Source organism: Canis lupus, chromosome 19, assembly GCF_048164855.1.
Source record: "Canis lupus baileyi chromosome 19, mCanLup2.hap1, whole genome shotgun sequence".
NCBI lineage: Eukaryota > Metazoa > Chordata > Mammalia > Carnivora > Canidae > Canis > Canis lupus.
Window position 1 is genome coordinate 55,323,012 of NC_132856.1, and position 7,962 is coordinate 55,330,973.

At 43.0% G+C, this 7,962-nt stretch overlaps 1 pseudogene; it reads left to right on the forward strand.

The window, feature by feature from the left end:
* The first annotated feature begins 723 nt into the window (after positions 1-723).
* LOC140611385 (ORM1-like protein 2 pseudogene) lies at positions 724-1,305 on the forward strand (annotated as a pseudogene).
* Positions 1,306-7,962: the final 6,657 nt, after the last annotated feature.

The window sequence follows — 7,962 nt, forward strand, 5'->3', positions numbered from 1 at the left end:
TAGAAAGCCACTTGAGGTCATTGAAATAGCACCAAATCCCAGTCAGTGCAGCCCATGTTTCTCTGCTCTATCTAGCCCCACAATTGCCTCCTCCCCCACCTGAGCCAATCAGATCTTTCTTCTAGAAGCCTCCACAGCTTCCCAGTTACATTTCTGCTTCCAATTTCCACACCACAGTGTCAGCTTAAATTTTTCCACTGACTTAACACTGAAGGCAGAAAAATGTCCAAACCTCTATCTCTGCACATGAGGCCTTCATGATTCCTCTAACCTTATTCCCTACCGCTGTCCACCTCATGACTCCCCTCTAACCACACTGGTCTCCCAGGGCCCAAACATACCTGGAATGTTCTCACCTCAGGGCCTGCTGTGTCTTCTGTGTGGAATGCCTTTCCCCTGGATAGTCCCACAGCTGGGTTTTTGTCGTCACTCAAATCTCAGCACACATATTGCCTTCTAAGAGAAAATAGCTGTGACCACCACTTAAAAAATAGACCTCCTTCACTCTTTAGAACATCTCCCACATATTTCTTTCAAAACATTTGTAATGGTTAATTTTAAATGTCAACTTAGCTAGATCACAGTACACAGATATTTGGTCACACATAAGTCTAAATGCTGATATAAAAGTATTTTTTTAAGATGAATAATACTTAAATTAGTAGCAGAGAGGTGGGAGCGAATGCCGTGCCTCAAGTCTGACCAGCTTGTGAAGTCAGCAGGATGAATGTGGGGGTGACACACAGCGAAGTAAACCCCAACACTCGAGTGATGAATAGCCGGGGCATCTGGCTGGCCTACATCATCTTGGTAGGACGTGAAGCATCCCCTTCTTCAGCAGACCTGTTGTCTGGACCCTGAACAACGTCTTCCATAACTTGGTTATGTATGTCTTCTTACATACAGTGAAAGGGACACCCTTTGAGACCCCTGACCAAGGAAAGGCTCGGCTATTGGCCCACCGAGAACAGATGGACTACAGGCTCCAATTTATCTCTTCCTGCAAATTCCTCAGCATCTCTCCTATTGTACTCTACCTCCTGGCCAGCTTCTACACCAAGTATGATGCTACTCACTTCCCCATCAACACAACCTCATTGCTTAGTGTGCTGCTGTCTAAGTTACCCCAATTCCATGGGGTTCATCTCTTTGGCATCAACAAATACTGAGGGATAGGGCTGGAGATAACACTGGACCAAAGGGCTAGAACATCCTTTCCTTCTCCATATTGTTTTCTGTATCTTGAAAGCCTGAGAACTAGATAACCTTTCCCAAACTCCAGGAAGAGAACAGGTTGGAAAATGGAGCTCCCTGGGCCCAGCTCTAAGAGCAGATTTTTTTGAATCAGGAAAGGTGGGAAAGATAAGGGCTAAATCACTCTCCCTCACAGCAGGAAGCCATGTTTGAACAGCTTGTTTGGTAACTGAGCAGCTTGTTTCGTGATTAAGTTTTTCTAGATCTTCTACCCACACCACTCTCCAGCTCTGTTTTGCTGTGTATTTTCCTTATAATAAAGATACTTTTTTTTTTTTTCAAAAAAAAAAATTAGTAGCAGACTTTGATTAAAGCGTATTAATAATGTGGGCGGGTCTTATCCAATCAGTTGAAGGTCTTAAGAGATAAAGACTGAGGTCCCCTGGAGGAAGAGGGAATTGTGCCTCAGGAATGCCTTCAGATTCAAGACTGCAACTTCAACTCTTCCCTGGGCCTCCCCTGTAGATCAGACTTGCAAGATCCCACAATTGTGTTAGCCAATTCCTCAAAATAAATCTCTCTGCACATATATGTACATCTTATTGGTTCTGTTTCCCTGGAGAACCCTGACTAATATAGCATTTATACCATCTTTAGTTATTATGTTTAGGGATTATCTAGGAGGGAGACTTTATTTTCCATAAAGATCCAGAGAGTAAATATTCTAGGCTTCATGGGCCAAATGGTCTCTGTCACAGCTACTCATCTCCACTACCTGCAACACAAAATCAACTATAGACAGTACATAAACAAATCATCATGGCCATGTTGCAATAAGACGTCACTTGCAAAAACGTGATGGGCTATACAGCTTGCTGATCCCCAATCTAGAATATAAGCAGAACCCAAGACCCTCTTCCTTACCTTGTATCCCCAGCCCTTAGAAACATGCTGCCACATTAAATACCTCCAGTAAATATTTGTTGAATAAACAAATGAGCAAATGAAAAAGTGTTGTCTAACCTTATTCTGCTAAATCAATTCTTTGCACTCTAATGACTTTGAACTTTATTCAGCAACGATATTTAAGCTTTAATATCTCTCTGAAAGTTTGATAATGGAGGGTTTTACTCAAGTTTGAGGAAGTGTTCATGTTCATATAGATTTTATTATCCATGTATTTAAATAGAATTAATCTAAAATTTGTTAAGGCCTTTCTAGGGAAATGATTCAGACTTACTCCGGAGTCTTTTGTTTGTTCTATTCTTCTTTTTTTTTTTTTTTTAGATTTTATTTATTTATTCATAAGAGACACATAGAGAAGTCAGAGACACAGGTAGAGGGAGAAGCAGGTTCCTCGCAGGGAGCCCGATGTGGGACTCAATCCTGGAACCCCGGATCACACCCTGAGCCAAAGACAGATGCTCAACCACTGAGCCACCCAGGCATCCCAGATCTGCTTCTGCATTTTTTTAAAAGATTTTATTTATTTATTCATGAAAGACACACAGAGAGACAGAGACATAGGTAGAGGGAGACGCAGGCTCCATGCAGGGAGCCCGACGTGGGACTCGATCCCAGTACTCCGGGATCACGCCTTGAACCAAAGGCAGACACTCAATCGCTGAGCCACCCAGGAGTCCCCCAGTTCTGCTTCTTTAGATGTTGATTATTTCCTGCTGATGTGGAGTTTGGGATGTCTCTCTCATGGTTTGGATTTCGGTCCTGTGCCTGGTGAGCCTTCGCTGCAAGTCTGAAAATTCCAATTCTCCCTGCGGCATCCAGCTGGCTCAGTCAGTGGAACATGTGACTCTTGATCTCAGAGTCATGAATTTGAGGCCCATGGCGGGGGGCGGGGGGTAGGGGGGAGTAATGATTACTTAAAAAAATAAATAAACTTTTTTTTTAAATAAACTTTTTTTAAAAAAAATAGAAAGTTTCAATTCTCCTGCCTATTCTGTTTACTATAACTTGACTCAGGAGAGGAAGGCTGGTAACTCAATATATTACATTCCCTGATTTAGCCCAAGGGCAAACTATACCACTGGGTGGGTTTGTTCAGTATGTGGATCAGAAGAGAGGGTAACGCTAACTCAGCTAGCTCCCATGTCCATCTGTCTGTCTATCTGTCTGCATGCTTTCTTTCTTTCCTTCTTTCTTTCCCTCTTTTTTCTCCTTCTCTCTTTCTTGAGTATAGTTGACAGCATTATGTGGGTTTCAGATGTACAGCACAGTGATTCAACAAGCCTATACATTATGCTCCGCTCAGCACAAGTGTAGCCATCATCTGTCACCATACAGCTTCGTTACAATACCATTGACTATATTCCTTATGCTGTGCCTTCCATTCCGACAATTTGTTCATTCCATAACTGGAAGCCTGTATCTCCCACTCCTCTTCCCCCCATTTTGCCCACCCTCCCACCCTTTTATGTTTCTTTCTAAGTAATCACCTTGATAAATACCCCCAAAACTTCCTATTTCTTGAATCTACTCACACCACATTTGGAATTTCCTAGAACTGCCCAGTCTTTGAGGTTTTGGTTTCCTCCGGTTTTGTTTCTTAATAATCCTGATCTTGTCTGACTCATCTTAAATAAATAACTTGTAATTTGTACTCCCAAACAAGGGCATGGGGAGAGCAAATGGTAAATGGTAAAGCAAATGAGACAAAATGTTACCTTCGAATAAAGGATACATGAGTGTTCTTTGTACCCTTTTTATTCATGTCACTTTTCTTGAGATTCAAAATTATTTCCAAATAATTTTATAAAGAAGCTACCTGCAGAGGCAATCTCAGAGTCTCCACTTGTCACTAATTTCTCAGGCCACTCTGATACAACTTGACTCATTCATGCCCTTGAAAATAGTTAACCACTCATGATTCTGATGATCCAAAATCTTGTGAATATTTTTGATTCCCATCTTAACTGACTCTCAGCAGTATCATATATCATTGACCACTACTTCCTCTTTGAAACGGATTCCTTGGGATCTTGATTTTTCCTCCTTCCTGTTTGGCTGTTCCTTCTTAGGCTTTTGGGTGCACCTGACTTCCTACTGAACCATTATATATTGAATTTCCTCAGCACTTGATCTTAGACCCTCTTTTCTGCTGCCTCTTCACATGTTATTCTAAGAAATCCCATCCTCTCCCCAAACATCCTTTTATAAATATACCAACAACTCTTACAATTCCATCCCAGCCATAGAGCTTGCATGGCCGCAGAATCAACTCAATATCCCACATGGCCACTTCGGAGGCACCTGGAAATTTCGCACATCCCAAAGTGACCCATGAGCTTCCAGGGTCTCCAAATTCCTAAGTGCTTCTATCTATCCAGTTGCATGAGTCAAAAGTCTTGGTTTCTCTATCTCCTCTGTCTCACCCATATTCAATGCTTAGCCAACTCCTGTTCTTTTTATTGTCTATCTCTTGTATATATAAATTGCCTCTCCATCTTCAAATCTATTACTCCGTCCCAAACATCCTCTCAGCTGAGTAATTCCATGAGCCTCCTGTCCCTGCTTGCACATGCTCTCTCTCTCTCTTTCTCTCTCTCTCAAATAAATAAATCTTTTTAAAAAATACTGTGTTGTGCACTTAAAATGTCATCTACCCATGAGAGGGTAGATCTTACATTAAGTATTCTTAATGCCATTTTAAAAATGCCCTGCAGACCCATCTCTCCACTCATTCCTCACCATACTGCTCCCAGCGCCCACACATAGGCACATGAGAAAGTGGTGCAAGGCTTAGGGCTATTCCACTCTGCTTCCACCACTGGAGACTCATCGGACAGCACTTCTGGAGTGGGGTGGGGTGTGAGATCTCTATTCAGTGGCCTGACTCATTCTCATCCTGGGTAGTAGGAGTTTCCTAGACACACTGAGCCAGAGCCTGTGGAATGAAAGAGAGGGACAAGAAACAGCTTTGGGTCTTCATAGAGATTGGTAATCTGGCTTGAAAAGTCTGATAAAAAAAAAAAGAAAGAAAGAAAGAAAAGTCTGAGAAAGCTCAGGTAAGAAATTTCCCTCTCCAAGCAGTACTCACACTGCGGTGGTGCGAGTGAGCCATCACACTTTGTAACATCCCACTTCTTGAAAAACGGTCTCGATTCACATCCCAGTCCCTCATACAATCCCACAGTCCCTGATCCCAAACCCTAGACACCAAATATGTTTTGGAATCCAGAACTGACACTGCTAATATGATATATATGTCTTTGACCTCATCCCCAACACAGGCTCCTAAACCCTAGCAAATTCCTAAATGATAAGAACACTAGGAGCATCTTTTGTTCTAAAGAGGCGACTCTGGGTGGGCTCCTGGATGATTCCTGGGTGAGGGCTGGTCACCAAAAAGACCAAGCCATGATTAGAAACTTGTAATTTTTGGCCCCACACCCATCTTCCGGACAGGGAAGAGAGGCTTAGAAACAGAGTTTATGATTGATCATGCCTACGTGAGGAAGCGTCCATAACATCCCAACAGTAGAGGTTTCGGGGAGTTTCCAGGTTGGTGAACACAACCACACAAGGAGGGTGACACATCCCAGCTCCACAGGGACAGAAGCTCCTGCAGTCAGGGTCTTTCCAGACCTCTTTATCTGGTGCTACTCTGCATCCTTACCATAAATTGGTTTCTCTGAATTCTGTGAGTGGCTCTAGCAAATTAATCAAACCCAAGGAAGAAATCATTCCAACCCACAACCTAGAGCTGGTTTGTCAGAAGTGCAGGTAACAACTGAGATTTGTGACTGGTATTTGAAGTGGGGAATGGAGGAGACAGTCTTGTGGGAACTGAGCATTTAACTATGGGATCTGGGCAGACCCGGTGGCCCTGCGGTTCAGTGCCGTCTTTGGCCTAGGGTGTGATCCTGGAGACCCGGGATCAAGTCTCACATCGGGCTCCCTGCATGGAGCCTGCTTCTCCCTCTGCCTGTGTCTCTGCCCGCCCCCCCGTGTGTGTGTGTGTGTGTGTCTGTCATGAATAAATAAATAAAATCTTTAAAAAAAAATAACTATGGGATCTGATGCTATCTCTGGGTAGATAGTGTCAGAGTTGAGCTGGATTCTTGGACACCTTGCTGGTGGCCGAGAATTGCTTATTGGTGTCAGGAAATGGCTCCACAGATTTGGTGATCAGAAGAGACAGAAGTTAAGTGTTTTGGGGTGCCTGGGTGGCTCAGTCGGTTAAGCGTCTGCCTTCACCTCATGTCATGATCTCAGGGTCCTAGGATGGAGCCCTGCATCCGGCTCCCTGCCCATCTGGGAGTCTGCTTCTCCTTCTCTTTCTGCCTGCCGCTCACCCTGCTTGTGCTCTTTCTCTCTCTGTCAAATAAATATATAAAAGGTAAAAAAATGTTAATTATTTTGTGTGGATAATAAAGCAGACTCATGTACCATATCTATCACTTCTATATATCCCATCATATATATGTATTAAATGGTACTCATACTAGATTACACATTTATTACTCCCCGCCGGGGGCTTCTGGGACAGCATCCAATAATCAAGCATATCAACACCCCTATTATGTGCATATCTGAGCTAAGGAATGAATACAAACCATAAACACCTTCACATGGGTTCAGCCAATTTGGGCTTCTAAAGGAGCCGGGGACATTTTTCTTTTGGAGGATTTTACGGTTGTAGATTCAGGATTATGAATTATGATTGTCTTTATAACACTACATCTTTCCAAAATTGCCTTTGTAATTCCCATCATGGCAAGAGTGTCTTTATGACATCACAGATGTGTCATTGTAACCCTTCTCTTGTGAATTGTTGTGTCTTTGTCACATGTCCATGGGACTCTATAGAAGTCTAAGTGTGTGTTGGTATGAACTGTTCTGAGTGCTTGCTGAGAGCCTGGCACTGTGGCACATTTATACACGAGCGTGTATTAAATGCATCAATTCCTATAACCATCTGTACTGGTCTAGGACTGTCATAACAAAGTACCACAGACTGGGTTCCTTAAACAAGATGATTATTCTCTCACAGTTTTGGAGACCAGGAGTCCAAAATCAGTGTTGTCAAGATTGGTTCTTTCTGAGGCTGCAAGGGAGAGGTCTGTTCCAGGTCTGATATTCCTTGGTTCTTAGATAGCCATCTTTATGATCACATGGCATTTTCTGTGTGTGCGTGCACACACATCTATCTCCAAATTTCCCTTCTTACAAGGACGCCAATTGTATAGGATTAGGGCCCAGCCTAATGACCTCACTTTAACACAATTACTTCTGTAAAGATTCTGTCTTCAAATACAGTCACATTCTGAGGTCCTGGGGGTTAGAGCTTCCTCATATGAATCTGGAGGGCACACAATGCAGCCAAAACTTTTCACCCTGGCCCAATCAGCTCCATTCTATGAGGTCGCTTGGAAGTGACCAGGGTTGCAGGAAGACTGGCCCTACAAACACAGTGTCGACCACTCTGTTATTGGCTGTGTGACCTTGGGCTAAAGTCCCTGGGCCTTAGTTTCTTTGCCTGTAAAATGGGAATGAAAATAAAATCATACCTTCCTGTTGAAGTCTTTGCAAGGCAATTAGTTAGTACTTGGGACCAGTAAGCATTAATAAATGTCATCTATAGTTCTTGTCACTGTTGTAGAATTCTATCCGTATACCTTGGCTCTTGGTAATATCCTACAACATTATGGGGCCCAAGTATCTTTGCTGTGGGCCACTCCCAAGCTCAAATAATTCAGGAAGCAGGACAGACTCTCAGATCCCAAAACTACCAAGAAAGTCACTGACAGC